At 43.2% G+C, this 19,752-nt stretch overlaps 1 long non-coding RNA gene across 2 annotated transcripts; it reads left to right on the forward strand.

Annotated features, from left to right (window-relative positions):
* Positions 1 to 384: 384 nt before the first annotated feature.
* LOC126516762 (uncharacterized) lies at positions 385 to 11,597 on the forward strand. 2 transcript variants are annotated; one of them, XR_008609486.1, is made up of 5 exons: positions 385 to 716; positions 1,468 to 1,558; positions 5,671 to 5,884; positions 7,697 to 7,858; positions 11,492 to 11,597. It is a non-coding gene; the product is annotated as an uncharacterized lncRNA (long non-coding RNA). The 2 variants fall into 2 exon arrangements; XR_011891288.1 differs by having other exon boundaries at positions 5,700 to 5,884.
* The last annotated feature ends 8,155 nt before the right edge of the window (positions 11,598 to 19,752 follow it).

Consider the following 19,752-nt stretch of genomic DNA (forward strand, 5'->3'; position numbering starts at 1 on the left):
TTTTCTAACGTTGTAGCGAGAGCGCGCAGCGATATATCGTTATGCGACGCGTGTCAGTTTCAGATCCAGCGAAAGCCTCGTCCCGCGCGGACCAGCCAAAGCGTGTGCAGCGAAAGAAAGCGCTTCGTACCGTCGGAGAAAAGGGCCCACAACAAGCAAGCGATTCGAAAGCGCGCGGGTTATGCAGCAGCTTTCCGGTACTGTCGGTAGCTGGGAGCCTGCGCGCGTGTGATCTGGTAACTCTGTGCGCTTCGAAAACGGCGTGTTGCATTCGCTACATTTGACGGTGTTTTTTCCCGTCAAATTTGGCAGGCAGTCTGGCAACATTGACCCGCAAAGCTGGCAACAGGTTTAAACCACACCAGTCAGAACTCTGCCCAAGAGTGAAGCAAGACTCCAAGGAAGAGAGATTGACGCATCGGGAGCGAAGAACAGAAACGATGGATGGTTACGCTGCTTGGGTCTCGGCACGTTCGAATTGGCAAAGTTCCGAATTTGTCGCTGTGTTTTGTACGCTTGTGCGTTCGTCATTTGCCGTCATCGCGCGGAGATATTTGCGCTGGATGTCTTTCACTTCGTGTACAAAACTCTGCACGCTGCGGCATCGAAGAAGTTGTCCTGTGTTTGGGTGCACGTATGCGCTTGGACACGGATATATCCTGCTTGCTCTCAACGGGTGTTCAACAGTCTACGCGCACTCGTAACTTGCTCATGAGGTAAGCCCATTTTAATCTTATTTGGTTTGCATAACGTAGGTGTTAAAGTGATGTGTGGTAAGCAGGTGTAGCGAACAGAAATATTGTTTCAAAAGACCACTATGCAACGTCTTAGGGCAAAACTGACGCATGAATGGGGAAAGGGATCACCCTATCTTTTCAGATCGATTTCAGTCGTAGCGCGATCGGCTCGATCGCAATTTCCGTGAGGTACTTCTAACCTTTTGCTCACTCGCGTTAAAAGCGTAGAATAAAACTGCGTTCAGTTGCGCACTTGTATTGACGCTCGTATTGGCTTGAGAGCATACTGTATCCGATGCAAGAACTTCTGTTAAAATACGGAAATAAACGTTCGAGGCAATAGCAGTCGCTCACCACCTGTGATCGTTACTTTCTTGCTTGGGTGCACGTTTTAATTGTGACCAGAAAAACAAAAGTTCTTTGCTTTGGCTGCTCTGCTGTGTTTCCTCGGTGCAACTTTTTTCAGTGCAGCAAGACGTGTTGCTTCGAATGATGTCGGGGCAGTCAAGGCATTCGTGTCAGTAAGCAAGCAGTAAACGGGGTATCAGTGTGAAAAAAATTGGACATACAAGAGAAGCGAATGGTATCATCATTGACTCTTTTATTTTACGAATAATTCAGTTGTATTATAAAGCGGAGAGTGGATATGCATGAAAGTCAGATTGTATTGATACTCAGCAAAAACAAGGTAACTTATCATTACTAATCAATCCTTTTCTTTTACTGAAAGGCAAGTTGCTGTTGTGCTGGAGCTGAGAAGAGGTCTGCTGCCTGCAATGGGTCCATCTCTCTCAAGTTATCGCAGTATTGTAGCTCTCAAAGTGAGTGGATTTTTCTTTCTCTTAGCTATTTGCCACCTGAATCATGACTGCCACCTGCCACCTGAATCAAGCTGTGTAGGTGATCACTGTTAGTGACATTGGAGTGCTGGTGGACAAGCACTCCTTTATGATTGCAACGCATATGACAGAGTGTAGCTGTGGCAGTATGCGAAGGTGTTAATCTATAAGCCAAATTAGGTTCTTTGAGGTAATATGTTAATATATTGATGACATTGAATTGTGGTCTAGCAGGCAAAAATGCTTAACAAGGAGAAGTAATATTAATTTGCACTTGGTAAGATGTGCAAGCAATTCAGGCTGTTACACATGAAATGGGACATTTGTAGATGTCTTCTACAATGCTGCAGTCCTGAATAGCTTCAGTTTAGTGATACCACTATAATTTCTCTGTAAAGCATGCAGCACAGTTTAGCATTGGGGGAGGCTGGCATCAACAGGCGTCTACTTACTTAGTTAGTTAAATGGGGTTTAATGGCGCAAAAGCGGCTAAGGCTATGCTGCGCCAAACATGAGGTGTTTTAAAATCCAGTTAGTGAAGGAAAAGGCTTTGTCAATAATCTATATCTTATGTAAAAAATCCAGTGTCGTCTAGAAATTTACGAACGGCACATAATGGGACTAGCGGATCATCACCTAAAATTAGAGCAGGGTGTAAAGGTATGTGTAGTTGATATAATTTGTGCAAAAGTGTTCGTCTGTGTGTTTCAGTCTGCGTACATGTGAGTAATATGTGCATAACTGTTTGTGGCTGTTGACATTTCTCGCATGTTGGTGTGTCTTCTTTCGTAAGTAAGTAATTGTGTGTGAGGTGTGTGTGCCCAATGCGTAGTCGGCATAAAACTACATTGATGAAGCGCTCCTGATGGTAGCATGACTTCCACTCGCCAACTATGGGTTTCGTGAGATGTAGTTTGTTGTCAGCACAATGGTCCCATTCGCGTTGCCATTTCGCCGTTAAGGCTTTTCTAATCGCGCGGATGCTATCTTTGTATGGAAGTGTTGTGTTTGTTATCTCTTTGTTCGCTGCCATCGATGCATATCTATCGGCTGCTTCGTTACCCGGTATCCCAACATGACTTGGTACCCAGCAGAAGTGGATTGATCTCCCATATTTGTTAAGTGCGACCATGTTTAGTATGTCCCCTAACAGGGGTTCACACTCAGATTTTAGGTTTAGAGCCTTCAGTGTACTTAAGGAATCAGTGTAAATGACTGTGTTTTTGTGCTTGCCAGTGATAATCTTTTTCACTACAACCCATACAGCGTAAACTTCAGCAGTGAAAACAGAGGCATGTTTTGGTAGACGAATACTTCTTTCCGAATTTTCTGTTACGGCCCCTACACCCACGTGTTGTTTTGTTTTGGACCCATCAGTGTAGAGTTGCATGTGATTTTGATATTGGTCCTGAAGAGCACGGAATTCTTGTATAATGTGGTCGTGAGGAGTGTCTCTTTTCCTTAAATGTGTTAATGTCCAGTCGCACAACTGCGTGAAATCGTACCACGGGGCCAACCGTTCTGGTTTCTTGGCAACCTGGAGGACTTCGTGGGGAATTTCATAATCCCGACACTATTGCTCATACTGCAGTACAAGTGGCCTTAACATGTTTGGTTTATTTCTGTAGTGTAACTGTGAGTTGCACTGTGTGACGATGTTGTAGCATATGTGTTGCGGTGATGACTGAATTCTGAGTACGTAAGGAAATGTGAGGAATGCTCTGTGCTGCTGTAATGAGGGTTCGTTACATTCAACATATAAACTTTGAATAGGTGACGTCTACTTACTGTGAAGTTCAAATGAGGTGTTACTGTTAGGGTGACTATATATAATTTATGGTTTAATTCTAATCTTGTATGAGGCAGACATAGTTTACCCACTTCGTTAAACAATAGAGATGTAATATCTATGTATACAAGTATTACCCATTCATTTATGCCATTTGGACAATGGCAGAAATGCATGGGCAATACTTGTGTACATAGACATTACATGACTATTGTTTAACCAAGTGGTGCCCCTGCATGCTAAATTTTACAGGGCTATTATTAAGTAATGTCAACTTTTGTTGTAACATTAAGGCACCTTTTATATTATTACAGATTACCACCATTGTGTACCATCATAGTGTGATATTTACACTAAATGTATTTGACTTTGCTATAAAACCCTGCACAGTGGTGCATCATGAAATTTTTTTCTATAGTTTCTGGCCTCAGAATGCACTTCACGTTATATTCTTGTTTGCAACAAAACTATAATGCAGGTTTCTCTCCTTATATTTTGTGGCACTTCAAGCTGCGGCGAGCTAAACCACTGGGCAGCAATACTGGAATCGCTACTGCGTGTGGAGCTGTCTTCAAACACACACAAGGAATACATAATTGCTTTTTTAGCGCAAAACAATCGACACAAGAAAGACGACAGAACAAGGCGCTACTCTCAACTGGCATCACTTTATTGCGTCCCTCCTTTGTAGACGGCAGAATCTAGAAGAACATGCGCTGTGAACGCCATGTGCAGGAACCACCAACATCTGATCACAAGAGCACACTCATACGACAGAATCCAAAAAAACCATATCGAGCACTGTACAAGGTTAAAGAAAGCACACTAATGCACTGTGACCCCAATGACTGTATGAAGAAAGCTTCCGATAACTCTCTGGCGGTGGTATCACGGCTCTTTTTCAAAATCGTAGTATCACGAAACATTGCGAACATAAGCGATCCATACCAACAGGCACAGGTTCCCATTTGGCTGAACATTGTAAAATATGGAAGTGCAAAGCCATGTTTCGTGATACTATGATTTTGAAAAAGTGCTGTGATACCACCGCCCGAGAGTTATCGGAAGCTTTCTTCATACAGTCATTGGGGTCACAGTGCATTAGTGTGCCTTCTTTAACCTTGTGCAGTGCTCAATATGGTATTTTGGATCCCGTCGCATGAGTGCGCTCTTGTGATCGGTTGTTGGTGGTCCCTGCACATGGTGCTCACTGCACATGTTCTTCTAGATTCTACTATATATAAAGGAGTGACGCTATAAAGTGATGTCAGTTGAGAGTAGCGCCTTGTGCTGGTCGTCTTTCTTGTGTCCATTGTTTTGCGCTAAACAAAGTATTTATGGATTCGCACCAACTAGCCCGCCAATGCATTGTGTTGAATGCAAAGAAATGCTGCTTTGCCTTCTTTGACTGTGTTGCGGGCACTTCTGAAGTACTGTCTGTCCAATAACCTTGGTGGCATGGAAGTGCCGTCCACTTCTATGCGTTGCTTTCTGTTTCATTGTGGCATCACATCATATTATATTCATAATGTGTATGTACTTTTTCTAAGAGACCCATATTCCTATCCTTGTGTTATATTTGCTGTCGCATTATTTATGTGCAAATGACCAGTGCTCCAAGTTCCATTTTATCGCAAAGTAAACTACTGGTACCTAAACAGTTCTGTATATCAGAAAACCAAAGCCGAACTGCCGAACACTATCAAGCAGCAGCCTTAGTGCAGTGTCAAGTAGTCAGATTTTATTGGTTAGGCAGAGGCGCACAGCGTACCTCTTCATTACTTGCTGAACAATTAAGCTGTGTGAAAACTGAGTATTTATGTAGCTTCAACCACATGCTATTGGCCATTGTTCCTGCCCTCAGCAAATGTGGAAGATTATCATGGCATTTCTTTTCCTAACTCTTTTTCCTTATTACAGTGGGATTACTGCATGTGTAAGTAGGAAACGGATCACATAGTCAATCAAAAGCCAACAATGTGTAAACTTGGAACATTGATTGTACAGTTTGATGACCCAGAATAAGTAGAAATACACCATAAATGATTGACGATTAACTTTTACTTGACACAGGGCTAGAGCATACAGTAAGCATACTGTACGCTCATACGGTGTCACATCAATTTAAATTTTAGTGTAGCTTTACAGTGTACGCTTCTATTGTTGCATTCTGTCAGAGGGATGGTAACGTTTCGCGTGTCTAGCAACTAGACTGTCTATATACAGTAGTAAAAATGTGCGAACTGTATTTTTTAATGATTTGACAGAATGTGTAGAACAATAAAGCCATACAATCAACGCACAGTGATGTGACTTTCTCTGCACATGTTGCAGGTTCAAAAAAGTATGGTGGAAGCTGTTGCCAAGGTTCCGACCAGAAAGACAGCCAGTATAAAAGGGTCCACACCACTGATCTCTACTACAGGGCATGGACAGCACATCGAGCACCCTCGACTGAAGCCAACCTTGTCCCGGAAGTTGGTGCTTCACAACTTTGCGGCAGCACTTCGTTTGCACGGGTGTGTGGCGTTTCTTCCCCTAACATGCCTGCCTGATGTGCCATAAATTACCCAAGCAGTGTTTCGAGGTGTCCAGAATTTTTCCATTGCAGTGTCTACAGTGTAGCAACATAAGTGGCGTGCAATGGAAACACTGGTAAATGAGAAAAAACTTGATGTAAGAGAACTCTATCGTATACGGGTTCAGATTGTCATAAAAGCGCTTACGAGACATGTAGAGACCTCCTAAAATGTGAAAAACCACAAAGAAAAGTTTTTCGGCAGCAATATTATCTGATCGCACGCACTAGTTAGTCCACCATATGCCCTGCTTCCAGGACAAGCGCCTGCTTGACACCGCATTTCCACTGGCTTCACCTGCATCCAGTGCGGTGTGCTGCATCCAGCAAAACATTAGAAATCACTGGTGCACAGAGTTTTCTGTCCCCTTTCTCGACATCTACTGAACACATGGTAAACTGTTTCCAAAGCAAAAAAACAGAGGGAAAGGGCTCTGAACACATTGCATTTTAAAGTGGCTGGTACTGGGTAATGCAAGTACTGTGGCATAGTAGATTTGCACCAGGCAACCTGGGCACCCAAAAAGGCTGCTGTTTACTTGCAAATGGCCAACGTATTGTGAGCATGTTGAAGTTCTTTTTTTATTCTCATCGCTTATTTAGCTAGTGGAGACAGCGTTCACAACTGGAGAAGAAGCCTTGGAAGCATGAAACACTTCACAAAACCAGCTTCAATATATCGTGTCTGCATCACAATTTCATGGCTGCATGAGTGAACCCTCTGGTTAACATGTAAGAGTGTTCATGATGTTTGCCATGCATTATCCACTTTATTTACAGGTCAACCCTATCTTGAGATTTAAGCTGATGTTGCGTTTAGAGAAATTATGGCCGAGAGCCAGCTTTTGAGAATACAGATTGAGCTCGAGAGATTAAACGCCAGAACAAGTCGTTGAGGATTTCAGATCAAGAATCTTCAAAGGCCACTTCATTTAGTGGTGTTAATATTCTGCTCAAAGTTGTTGATTGTTACGTTCATATGGTGCCCAAGCATTGCGGTAACAACTTCACTTGGAGTACATAGCAAGGGTGTATTCGACGTAAGCTGCTGGCTTTTTTCTGTGTTTTCAAAAACTGGTTTCTTGTTCAGTTTAAATTTTCAAATTTTGCATTGTTTATTAGGTGTTGTGTCCTGTTTCCTTTTCCTGCAGCTTCTTAGTTAAACATCTGAATAGTGAACACAACTTGACCTTTTGCTTGATTTTCTAGATTACCGCCCTCGATGCAAAACAATTTCACTTCAAAACTGCTTGTACCGTACTGAAAGAATAACTTGAAGCAGCCATAGCCACCAATAACACGCAAGAGATGATTATGAAAATTGTAATATTGTTTTTTGATCTACAGGGTGTCTTAACTATCGTGCACCAAGATTTAGAAATATGTAAATGCGATGTAACTAGACAAAATGAAGGTAACGTTTGCCGTCGCTTGGAGATACTCTGACTATATTTTGCATTCTGCCTAATTACATAATTCTTAATTAGTTAATAAATATCTCAAATAATTAAATGAAATGTGTCAATGAAAAGTTGTAGAGCAATATGAAAGCCTCCTTATACACTTTTTTGTTACTGTTACTCATTGTGTGCTACATAAAAGTGTTTTTCCAAGGAATAAGCCTGCGAATACACATAAAGTGTCTTGAGTGGCCAGTCATGTGTCAGTTTTGTGGTGCAAAGCCACGAATACACCTTAAATGGGTTCTTTTAAGAAAAAGACTTGGCTCAGAAAATTATCCTTCTTTATGCAGCCTGTGGAGACAAGGTTTCTTAGACATGGTCATGGCCCTCAAGGAAGATGCCGAGGCCACAGGCAGTTCCTCCAGTGACCGTGAAAAGGTCCCCTGGGGCACAAGTCTAATTTGGCACCCCTACCTTTCTCCTGCAGCTTTTGTGTCTACTTAGCTAACCAGGTGGGTCAATGATGGCAAAGGGAAAAATGAATCAACAGCTTCAAACGTAGAACTTGCTCAAGCTCAACGCATTTTTGGTGTGAAGTTTTTCCCTTATCATTTATCAAAAAACTGGTAATAAGTATATGATATGGTCTTCATACGGACACCGCTTTCCCACAGAGAATTAGCAGTAAAAAAAGCAGCTTATGAAGGCTTGAATATTAGCTAGGATGATGTGGCATAGATAGGATAACGATTATGAATGTTTCTGGTAAAGGTAGTGGTAGTAGAGTGAATAATCAGTTTATATATAGATTAAAAGACATTTCGTTCCAATGCCAGAATTTTAAATCATCCCAAATAATTCTTGCGTTTGATAGTCTATGCGCATTGAGTGACAGTGCTTCTTGATGCTTGCTTCTTGCTGACATCATTCTTATGCTGCATAATTCACCTGTTTAAATTCCCTATTTCTCCCGTTCAAGCAACTTTACATTCATCATAACATACCTTGTAGATGAGTTCCAGAAACTTGCTGATGAGATTAGGGGGCGGCGTGCACCCCAGGCTTAGATATGCATTCAAGAGCCTAATATCTTGCAAATGTTAGAAATACTCCTGCTAAGCAAGTTCTTGGTGTCATACAAGGTTATTTGCGAGTACGAATTTGCCTAAATTTAGAAAACAATCTAAAACATGTCAAGCAATATCGCTGACAATACACACACATTCCAGCGGAACTAAATACAAATAAATATAGCACCAAATGCAGAATCATTGGCATGATGCCATTCTTTCAGTGGAATAAAATCTGTCCTGCGTTGTAAATCTGGAATCCTTTATAATCCAGACTACTAAATGCCTCATGAGGGTTGTGACGTAAAAGATGCGTGTATTTATTCCTCGTTTTTTTACTTTAAGACTCGATAATGCTTAAACAGCAGTGAAAGAACTGAGATCACGGTACTTAATACTTTATATTGCTCCAGAAATCCGTTTTTCTGCCGATCGCAGCATTTGACACTAACAATTTTTGACAGAAAATGTGAGACAGAAGGCACATAACACTTAAGGTGGTGCTATTCACTTAGATTGATTAGGAACAAAACTCATAATGTACATGTTATGGCCCTACGTGTCATTGCCTTTGAACAACAAAAAGGTAGGGGGTTCGCGTTTTGCAAAACTGCATGGAGGTTCTTACTGTGTGCAATTAAAATTAGAAACCTTCACAGCTGATACTAAATGCATTCTCCACAGCTTTAGGTTATACAGGTGCACTACTTTACACAGAACACACTCTTTTACCTCATCACTGCCCACACTCTTAGGCAAAGTTACACCCTTTGGAGTGCCCCTTCTGCCACACAACGATAATCGTCATCTGCCATGTTGCGTTTCCTTTTTTAACACTGCGAGCCCTGTACTTTCCAGTAACGAACGGCATGCGCGTTATCAGCATGATAGCATTCCCGAAAAGAAAGTAGCGGGCGTGGCGTTTTAAAGAAAGGAAACACATCAAGGCAGATAATGATTATTGTTGTGTGGCAGAAGGGGCACTCCAAAGGGTGTAACTGCCTAAGAGTGCAGGTGGTGATTCAGATTCTTCAAAGGTGTTTCATTGTATGGGATGGCACATCGCTCTTCACTTATTTGCAGAATATTGCATTCCAATTGTGTCATATGAGATGAATCCATTAGAGAGCTTTAACTTGCCCTAAATTTATTGCAGCTCTGTACTGGTAAACTGGCAGCAGCTTGCAGTGCTTGTGGAAAACACAATTGTAACTGCCATATTATATGTAACTGCTAGTGCACAGGCATCGGCAGCAGCAATGGTTGGGGTACACTTGTTTCTTCTGTTCTGGGGTATGCATCCTCCACGAGAAAGTTTTTTTCGTCTTCCTCTTCTACCACATTGGAATGTGAAATGGGGTGTAATTTGTAGGGTATACTCTTGCATAAACTTCATGAGCATTTATTCTTGTCTGTGCCACAGATTATTGTTGCTACCACTATAAAAGCAGTTTACAGCACCCGTAGGGAACAATCTGTGAATGTTTAACGAACAGTAAGGATAATGAATAATCGAATAATTTTTTGTAATTTTCAACAAATTTAGCACTCTTTGCTTTCCACTGTGGTGTTTTTCAAACTGTAATGTTGGCACAAGGTTTGTCTGCAGGATGTCATTTTGTGTGAATGAGTGCACTTGTGCACATAACACCTCATCGTCAACATTCTGCTGCACAGAATGTCATTAGCTTTCGTATGCATTGGTCACTGTCGGCTGCTCCTTTGTTAGTTGGAATGTAGCATTTATGTAAAGCACATTTCATGTTCTAACAAAAAGCATTGTGCCCTCTTCTAATTCTCCTACTTGATGGCTAGTGCTATAATAGCATGGTTGACACCATGAGAGTCAGTGTGGTGTATAATTGTGTCTGGTGGGGTGGGGGGTGTACATTAACTTAAGCAACTTTTCCAGACGACTTGAATCAATATTGTGGAATGCTGGTTTTTTTTTCAATCACTGTTACCAAGTTTCACTTTGGTTGTGGCAACAAGTTTAATGTAGTTCGCTAGCACTCCTGCCAACACATATAATGTGCAGGCATCTGTGTTGAAAAAAAGACCAGCTAATGGTTTGCGAGGAGCTAAGGTCCATTTAGACCATTAAATTTTGAGCTTACACCGGTGGAAATAACTGGTGAATGAAAGCACACCCAGGAGAACTGACCATAATATTTTCTTTCAATATAATAATGCTGAAGCATTGAACTGCATATGAACTGACTTGTTTAAAAAATGACCCATTTCCTTGTTCAAGTAAGACAAAGGTTCCACAGGAAGACAGAAACTTGAAGCTGCAACAGCAGCATGAATATAAACAGCGCTCGACGTTTTGCAATCTTGCACCTGGTTATCATATTGTCCATCCCATTTTTTTCCACAGGCTGTTCTTTACTGTTTTATGGTCATACCCAGTTTAATTTTAATGTCCCTATTTTTTAATATTTCGTTAATATATCTTTTCTTCATCGGCTTTTAACAAAATATATATTCGTAATGTGCCTTCATTTACCATTTACAGTGATCTTAACCAGATCAATCTTGATACAAAATTTATTTTCCTTAATTCTTCGTTTTCCTTTTCCAAAAGTGCAAACTGTTTATCTTGATACCTATTTTGTCTTCTCGGAAGATTAGGTCTACTGGATTAATGACTGCTTACATGTGTACATCATTTTCTGTTTTGGTCACCCCTACTCTTTGCAAGAACTGACAGTAGCGCTCATACCCGCTCCATCACGATCACCACTGCTAAGCACACCCTTCCTTCCTTTATTTTAACACTTTGGCTTCTCTTGACCTATTATATGCACCAGTTTCTTCTCCCCCAATGACGCTAGGGGCCACTGAGCTATGCACAATCCAAAACAACACAGCCAAGGAAAACATTTGCTACCCTAATGACAAACACCTATGTCGAAATGTTGGCTATAGCAACATCCCTTGTTCCAACAATGTTGGTCTACTTACATGTTTTTCTAACACAGAAGTTACTGCTTTGTCGTGTTCTGTGATTATACTTTTTTGCCGCTTTCTTTAGGATGGATATTCACGAATACTATTTGTTTCTCCTAACAGCAGCAAGTTTATCCTTGCAAGCATTTTGGGTCAAGAACAACTTTCACCAGGAAGAAGTGCAAGACGAGTGATTGAAGAAAATAAAGTTGCTTCTGTGATCTAAGAACTTGAGGACTGAAATGTTGCACCTTTGTGTATATATGCTATGCAGTGCATTCATATCACAAAGTGCAAAGTGTTTTATCTCTGCAGCCATGTCAGTGTGTTGGCAAGACAATTTTCTCAATGGTGACCTGCTGCTTTGTCTATGAGCTGCCTTCATGACATTTGCATTAAAGGCGATGTACTATCGTGGACAAAAGTACCCTGGAAGTGCGAGCGTTGACCAAATTGCATTTCTGTTCAAGACCGCTGAAAACAGTGGGTCACATATGCACATTCCGAACGCAGATGGTAGCACGGCTGATCCCAGCAAATAGTGCACCATAAAATTCGGTCGACTCTTGCACGTCCTGGGCAATTTTGTCCCCGATGGCACATTCTTCGAACAGTGGATATGCTCTGCAAGATGAAATACGGGAAGCACCTGTACTTTAACGGATATAGTACAGATTTAGCATACAGAGTCTTTCGTTTTCTGAATACGGCAAGCACCTGTATTTTAACGGTTATAGTACAAATTCAGCATACAGTGTGTTCCGTTTTCTGAATACGAGAAGCACCGTACTTTAACGGTTATAGTACAGATTCAGAATACAGAGTCTTCCGTTTTCTAGATACAGAAGCACTCGTATCTTGTATTACGGTCTCTCTTTTACAGTTGTCCGTTCTACGGAAATGACCGTTCTTAGTTTACGGAAGAGTGTTCGGTCACAAATTACCAGCAAATTTTCTGTAAAGTAAGGAAAATTTTTTTTACAGTGTAAGTAAATATCAGTATTTCTGCTAGAAGGACGAAGCGCTATGTAACAGGAACCGATTGAACTTCGACGTATTTAGCGTATGAATAAGCGTATGAGTGGCGAAAATGTTAGTGAAATGAAGGACAGACAGATGCAGCGCAAATGTCACATATTTTTATTTGAACGATCCTTCCGCGCTAAATAACAAAAAAGACAAGAACGAAGGATAATTGTGCGGTTTATTCACTTTATTGAAGTATGCTATAGACATACGTGTGACACTTTAGTGGGTGGACTCCGGGTGACGGTTGACCGCCTGGGGTTCCAATCGCACCCACGAAAGGCTGCGCGAGCGTTTTCGTATTAAGGCACTATCGAAATTATGTGGCCGTGACCGACAACTGAATCTATGACCTCGTGATGTGCTACAGAATGCCATGAACCATTACGAAAAACATTTGGGCAAGATCACGGAAGTCGTTTACTGTAAGTATAAGGACAGGGTTCGTGCACCTATTACACTGTCTGTTAACCCGCTTGATGTCTCAGAGTATAGCGGTCCGCTTCTTAGCTCCAGTTCGAGGGTTCGATTCCCAGAAGTCATGGCCGGATTCCATTGCGCTTGGAATCAATAACCCTTCTGCACGCGCACGTGGTCGAAGTCCTGTTCTGAAACACCCGACGGCAAAAATTATTCCAGAGACATTGTCCCCATTGGCCACTCATAGCCATTATGCTTCTTCGTCAGATGAAATCGCGGAATCAACCTTCATAAAATGGCGAATTGTTATTTACTTATTCTTCAGTTTACTTTATTCGCTGTGATGTAGCCTCTCGATACGCGCCACTTTGTGTGTATGTGCCCGTTCTTGACCAATTCTCCTGAATTCTCCCACTGTGACACAAGAGGTAGAGAATCCCGAAATGATCTTTAATACGTGTCGTACTTTCTGTTCACGCACTTGTCATCCCCAGGCTTCCCTCCACGAGCAAGAGATAGCAACAAGAGATCAAGAGATAGCAACAAGAGAGCAACAAGAGATATGACCTAAAAGGTTGAAGACTTCAACGCGGGTAAGAATTGATGTGCCACAGTGGTAGTGCGAAAACACAAGTGGGGTTAGATGTCGGCCTAAATATAACTGTTAAGGCGTGCCACTTCCTCTTTACTTTCATCCCTGATTGACTCTTGGAGCTGCGTCTACCGAGCTTGAGCAGCTAATTTTGACGGAAGGTACCGCCGTTCCTCAGTATGCGCAGATAAATTTTGTGCGTGCCTTTTTTTCCGCCACTGTGCAACCTTTCAGTTGACGGTGGGTGTTTCTGTTTTGAGTTTCCCTCTGTTTTCTGTCCGTGTTTGCATGGTTACCATTTTTCTAACATGACTTTTTTCTAAATGAAACTGTTTCGAGAACATTTCCAGTCTTATGCCTTTCTTTATATTTTTTAGTGATTTGGCCAAAACGGTGCTCTCCGCTGTTAACGGTGGTTGCTTGCAGCTCGCGAGAAGCAAGGGTGCAGCGACTGAAGTCCCCGTTTCCACGACACTTCGTGAGGAAGGCATGTCGGTGTGGTCCGCTTGGAAGCATATCTAGTCGCTGTGTTGGAGGCTTGGGTGCCGCAAGCATGAAGTAAATAAATGAGGGAGAAAATAAATGAGGTCAGGCTACGCTGTCTCCAATGGAACTTCCGAATTTTGAGCGCCTCTTTAGGTTCCTTTTTATAACAGAAACTTCACTGATTAAAAAAACATTGGTACATTTTGACTTCCGAAGGAGATGTGATTATCAATTGAGCTCAAATAAAGATGGACTGACATGAACTATCAGCCGCGGAATTTTCCCGGAAAAAAACAACAACAACGTATGTTTCCATATCACTTGCGCAAGCTATAGTTCAATTATAAGACTCGTAGCAGACGCTTTTTTTCCGAACGCTTATTTTCAACATGTTTATGGTTAAGCTTGTTAAGGCGGTTGGTTGTACGTAATAGTTGACTGGTATCTGAACTGTTAACTGAGAACACGCAAAGATTTACGATCGTAAAACTTTGCGATCGTCAACCTCTAGGTCGAGCAAGCAAGCGCGTACACGCAGCGTTGCCCGTTTCGTGCCGCCTTGCCCTTGTTCTTGCTTGCGCAGGTCCTTGAGTCAACACAGCGGCAGGTATTCACGTGCCACTCCTGTGCGTGACATGTGTTGTGGTCTCACTAACAAGGGACTTGCATATTCTTTCTTTCACCTTGATGCAGCGTATCGGAGGACAAAATCAGTACCGAGGGTTCTTCACCTACTGCCACAAGCTGGGCTGAAACCTGTCATTTCCTAAAAAAAAAAAGATTCTGTGCCCAGACTGTAGGCGCGGACATGTTTCTTCTGAAAACCGCAGGCGAACTCAAAGGCCCCTCTTCCGCTCCAAGTTAGTATAGTCGCGTTAGTATGCACTGCTTCGTAGGAATGCTGAGATAATAGAAAAACGCTAATAAACCCAATAGGGGTGAAAATAGATGCGGAAACAGACAGCTCTACGGTCACTTTATTAAGTAGTTATTCAAAAACATACACGTAATCATGAAGACGGCATTCGGCAGTCTTGCTTTGAAATCAACCTTCAAGCACTGTCTTGGGCTTCTGTAACTACATCCGGTGTCACTGAATATGGGTGTGCCCGACCCTGATATGTTCAACCCTAAAAATTTTGTTAGTGACGCTTAATGTAATATGTTCTATTACACTTTGAAAAACGGAAAATTACGTTCCGTAATACAGTAAATGATTCCAACAACCATGTGTTTGCCGTATCTTATTTTCTGCTCGTTATATGCAGGAAGAAAAAACCGAGAAGGGAAGCTGCATTTTTAATTGAAATTGTGGTTTTACGTGACAAAACCACAGTATGATATGAAACACGAAGTAGTGGGGGACTCCGGATTGAATCTGACAACCTAGGGTTGCGTATTGTGCACTTATTGCCCGCTAGGCGGCCGTTTTTTCACTTCACCCCCATCGAAATACGACCGCCGCGGCAGGGATTTATTCCCGCGCCCTCGGGCTTAGTAGCTTAACGACAAAGTCATCACGTAACCAGGGATGGTCGCAAGTTACTGGCTGTTGAACAGTAAAGACTCAAGCATATGGCGATGTAATATATTTTACGCAACTTTTTTCTGTTTTTGTATGCTTCGCAAGGAAGTTTTCTTTCGACAGCCCGTGTTGGGAACATCGACCTGCAAAAGGTGTTATTGTGTATCGAATCCGCTGTATCTTATAACCAGATGCAGTCGTCGCCCAAACACCCGGTACTCCTCGAGCGAAGATCGACAGTCCACTCGGTTTGGGATCGAACCTCAGTCGGATAGATTTGGTTGGGCACCTGTTTGCACGCACGTCCCCGCCGCACATTCGTGGAGTTGTCCTCCCTTTTCGGAGATCTGTAGCATTGGGGATAAGATATATTCAGGCCTCTCTGTATAGCTTGAAACAAGAAGGATCTGTGATGGGGGAAAAAGTTGTATAACACGAAAACAGATCTTCATTATTTCAATATTTACTGATTAAATGTTTACTATCTTAAAGAGTCGAACCGACGCGAACCGCGAAGAGCGATGTTACAGAAGAAAAAAAAAGAATGCGTTCGTAAAAAAGCGTGCGTGTCACTGTGTCGCCGCTCCTCCCCGCAGCAGCGCAGTACAGGCGGGGACGACGTTCCGAAAAAAAAAAAAGAAAAAGGATTCACTTCGGCTGCTTCGGGTATCGTGGCCCCGGACTCGGGCGACGCACACGGGCGCCCATGGCTGTGGTGCTGCGTGCAATGCTCGCACTTCCAGCAGCCTCTGCCGCACGGAATCCGCCAGCGTATTCCAGTTTCTATGAAACCGTGTTTTACAGAAACCGGGCAACGCTCACATGCCAACGCTTCGCGAAAAATTATTGGGAAAGTTTGTTTAGGCCTTAAATATATTATTCAGTTTGGCACTACGTGTTACCAGTGTGAATCACGTCTCTACACTTTCTTTGCAACACGTCACCTTTGCTGCGTTCAAGGGAATAATGTACAATCGGCCGTGGGCTTGCTAGCTATAAGCTAACTCAAAAAAGCACGGGAGTTCCCCTTGCAGTTCAATACACGTCGAAAAACACGTGAGTATCGTATCCTGATGACACTCGCTACCGTTCTACCATTCGAATCGATCGTTCTACTCTCCTTTTAAACAAACTTTGGTCTCGCAAGCCAGCAGTTTGAGGACTATGAGGACCTACTAAACTTTCCTGTCAGAAGTGGTGATAACTCCAAACGCAATAATACTGACCAAGCTCCTTGCTCCACTGCATGAATATATTCCCAAAAAACTGACATTTTCTATTTTTTGAGCATTCAATCAACATTCTACGCGGAACAGGAAAGAAAAGCAAAGAGGAGTGCTTATACAGGAGTTAAGTGAACACCGGGCTTGACTGAGGCTACTCGTGTTTCCTGCGCCATATTTTCCCATTTAGGAACAAACTGTAACTAGTTTAACGCACTGACACTTGACGGCTGAGAACACGTGACAAGTTCTACTTAAGGTGATTACTACGGCTGTGGCGGCGGCCAAATTTATTTGTTCGAGCGTAGCAGTAGCAGTACTGCCGATGCAGTAGCGACACGAACCGTCCTGGAGATGAGATGCATGTCTAACTGGCATGTTAAAAGGGGCCTTAGTTTATTTGTGTGAACAGGGTAGGTATATTGTAGAGATTGCACTCCAATGATATTCCTTCTGGCTGTTCGTCCGTGGTCCGAGCTACACTCCGCCGGGCCGTGAAGGGTGAATATTAAAAAAATTATGCGTGACACTGCTATCGCGAACACTAGCGACTAGTGGAACTGGGGCAAGGCCAGTAAAGTAGTGCCAAACCGAACACCAGACACCCAAGCGCCAACAACGCATATCTACGGCGTCCGCCAAAGGAGTTTACTACGGCGTCCGCAGTTCTCGTGGCCAACGCCGTATTTGACGCCGTGGTTGTCTCCACTCTGTACGGAGCAGCGGGCGAGGAGGACATCGGGCACCCTAGCACCAGCCGGAGAATAACGCTCCTCCTCCCTCGCCAGATACCCCTGTCACGCCACCATATGGAGAGAGCACGCTCCGGGCCGCGTCCCTCCCTCTCGTGCGCGCCGCTCATTCTCCCCTGCCAGGCTCCACCCACTCTCGCTGCGTTGCTATGCTGTGCTAGCTTTATACTCTGCTTACTGTCTCTCTCCTCTCTCTTCCCTCAGCTCGGCGAAGCGGCGCACGTCAAGAGAAAGCCAGCGAGGTTGTAACAGCTCCACTGTAAAAAGCAATATAATCGATCAAAAGGAATCCTCGCGTTATATCGACTCAGGGTACCTTAACCAGTCACAGGAACCCCTATGGCTGCTTTCTTTTTTTTTTTTTTATTGCGGCGCTCGTAAATTTTAGGCTATTAGCTCCGGGATATCTCAATGGCACCTTCTTGAGTGTGATGTCAAAGGGGGGACACCTGCTCTCCTCGGGTTTTTGAATTGCGAGTCAGCATGTTTGTAGAACAGTACATACGGAATGTTGCAGGACGTTATTTCCTGCGAAATCGAGCGGAGTCGCCTTCGTCCCCACGCTTAGCATGCATTGCTTCTGGCGTCGTCTGCTATAGTCATAAGTGTGTACACATGCGTGTGCGGCAGTTTGTTACTTATCGTCACTGCTCGGTTGTCTCGGCGCACTCGTAATCATTTGTCTGTCCAGCGCGTGCTGCGTGTTCGGTCGCCAGCCCCGTTGGTCACAGACATTCCAATTCTGTTGCTGCCCAGCTGCATATCACGAAAGACGTTTGATGCTATTCTCAGGAAACTAAGTAATCACTGCGGTGCGTTTCTGTATGCGCTGTTTTAGCATCATTTACCCAAAATCCGGTTTGGAACGTCTAGCGGTAGCGCGGACAAAATTAGTGGGCAAAACAAAGTTACGTAGTGTTGTGCGGCTATACTGACCTTCGCAAGATAAATTAAGCTTAATTACTTCCCTCCTGACACAGCTCACCATTGGATGTTAGTCGGCTCAGCGTAAATATTTCTTCCGTTGCTTCTACAACGGGTAGCGAGCACATTTACCGGGAGACGCTCGTCGAGCGATGAGAATTAGCGCTATAAAAACAGGTGATAGTGCCTTCACTTACATCATTGTTTCTTATATACCTTGTTCTGTAAGCGCGCCGTGCTTATCTAAAGCAAATAAAGTTGAGAAGTTCACGCCGGCTGGTACTTGACCGAATAACTACGCAGCTGAAGCACTAAACATAATAGAAAAAAAAGAGGGGGGGGGGGGAGATTCAAAGGCGCAATGAAATGTTACTTTAGACAAACAATATTTTCGCAGTAGAAAGTGGTAATGAGAGTTACTTGCAAGAAAATTATGTAAAGCAGGTTTTACGCTTGCGAAGCAGGATAGAGCTTGGTACTAATGTTCGAGATAAACTGCTTCCCACTGAAAAAAAGACTAGATTTTTCTGGTCAGAAAAAGCTTTGTATATGTAACAGCAAGTGACCGGAATTGGGAGAGAAATTAAAAATTTGTATTCGGCTTCAATGGGACTTAGCCGACGCGAAATTTTGTGAATGAGTCCTGCGACCATGCATACTTCCTTTAAAAAAACTGTGTGAGCTCTCATTTAGTCGCTCAGCGTGATGTCTGATGACAGAGTCACGAGATCTTGTCCCTGCCGCAAGGTCTGTGGTTATATCATCATCATCATCATCATCATCAGCTTAGTTACGCCCACTGCAGGGCAAAGGCCTCTCCCATACTTCTCCAACCACCCCGGTCATGTACTAATTGTGGCCATGTTGTCCCTGCAAACGTCTTAATGTCATCCGCCCACCTAACTTTCTGCCGCCCCCTGCTACGCTTCCCTTCCCTTGGAATCCAGTCCGTAACTCTTAGTGACCATCGGTTATCTTCCCTCCTCATTACATGTCCGGCCCATGCCCATTTCTTTTTCTTGATTTCAACTAAGATGTCGTTTACCAGCGTTTGTTGCCTCACCCAATCTGCTCTTTTCTTATCCCTTAACGTTACACCCATCATTCTTCTTTCCATAGCTCGTTGCGTCGTCCTCAATTTCAGCAGAACCCTTTTCGTAAGCCTCCAGGTTTCTGCCCCATATGTGAGTACTGGTAACACACAGCTGTTGTACACTTTCCTTTTGAGGGATAGTGGCAACCTGCTGTTCATGATTTGAGAATGCCTGCCAAACGCACCCCAACCCATTCTTATTCTTCTGGTTATTTCAGTCTCATGATCCGGATCCGTGGTCACTACCTGCCCTAAGTAGATGTATTCCCTTACCACTTCCAGTGCTTCGCTACCTATCGTAAGCTGCTATTCTCTTCCGAGACTGTTAAACAATACTTTAGTT

The sequence above is a fragment of the Dermacentor andersoni genome, chromosome 1 (genome assembly GCF_023375885.2).
Source record: "Dermacentor andersoni chromosome 1, qqDerAnde1_hic_scaffold, whole genome shotgun sequence".
NCBI lineage: Eukaryota > Metazoa > Arthropoda > Arachnida > Ixodida > Ixodidae > Dermacentor > Dermacentor andersoni.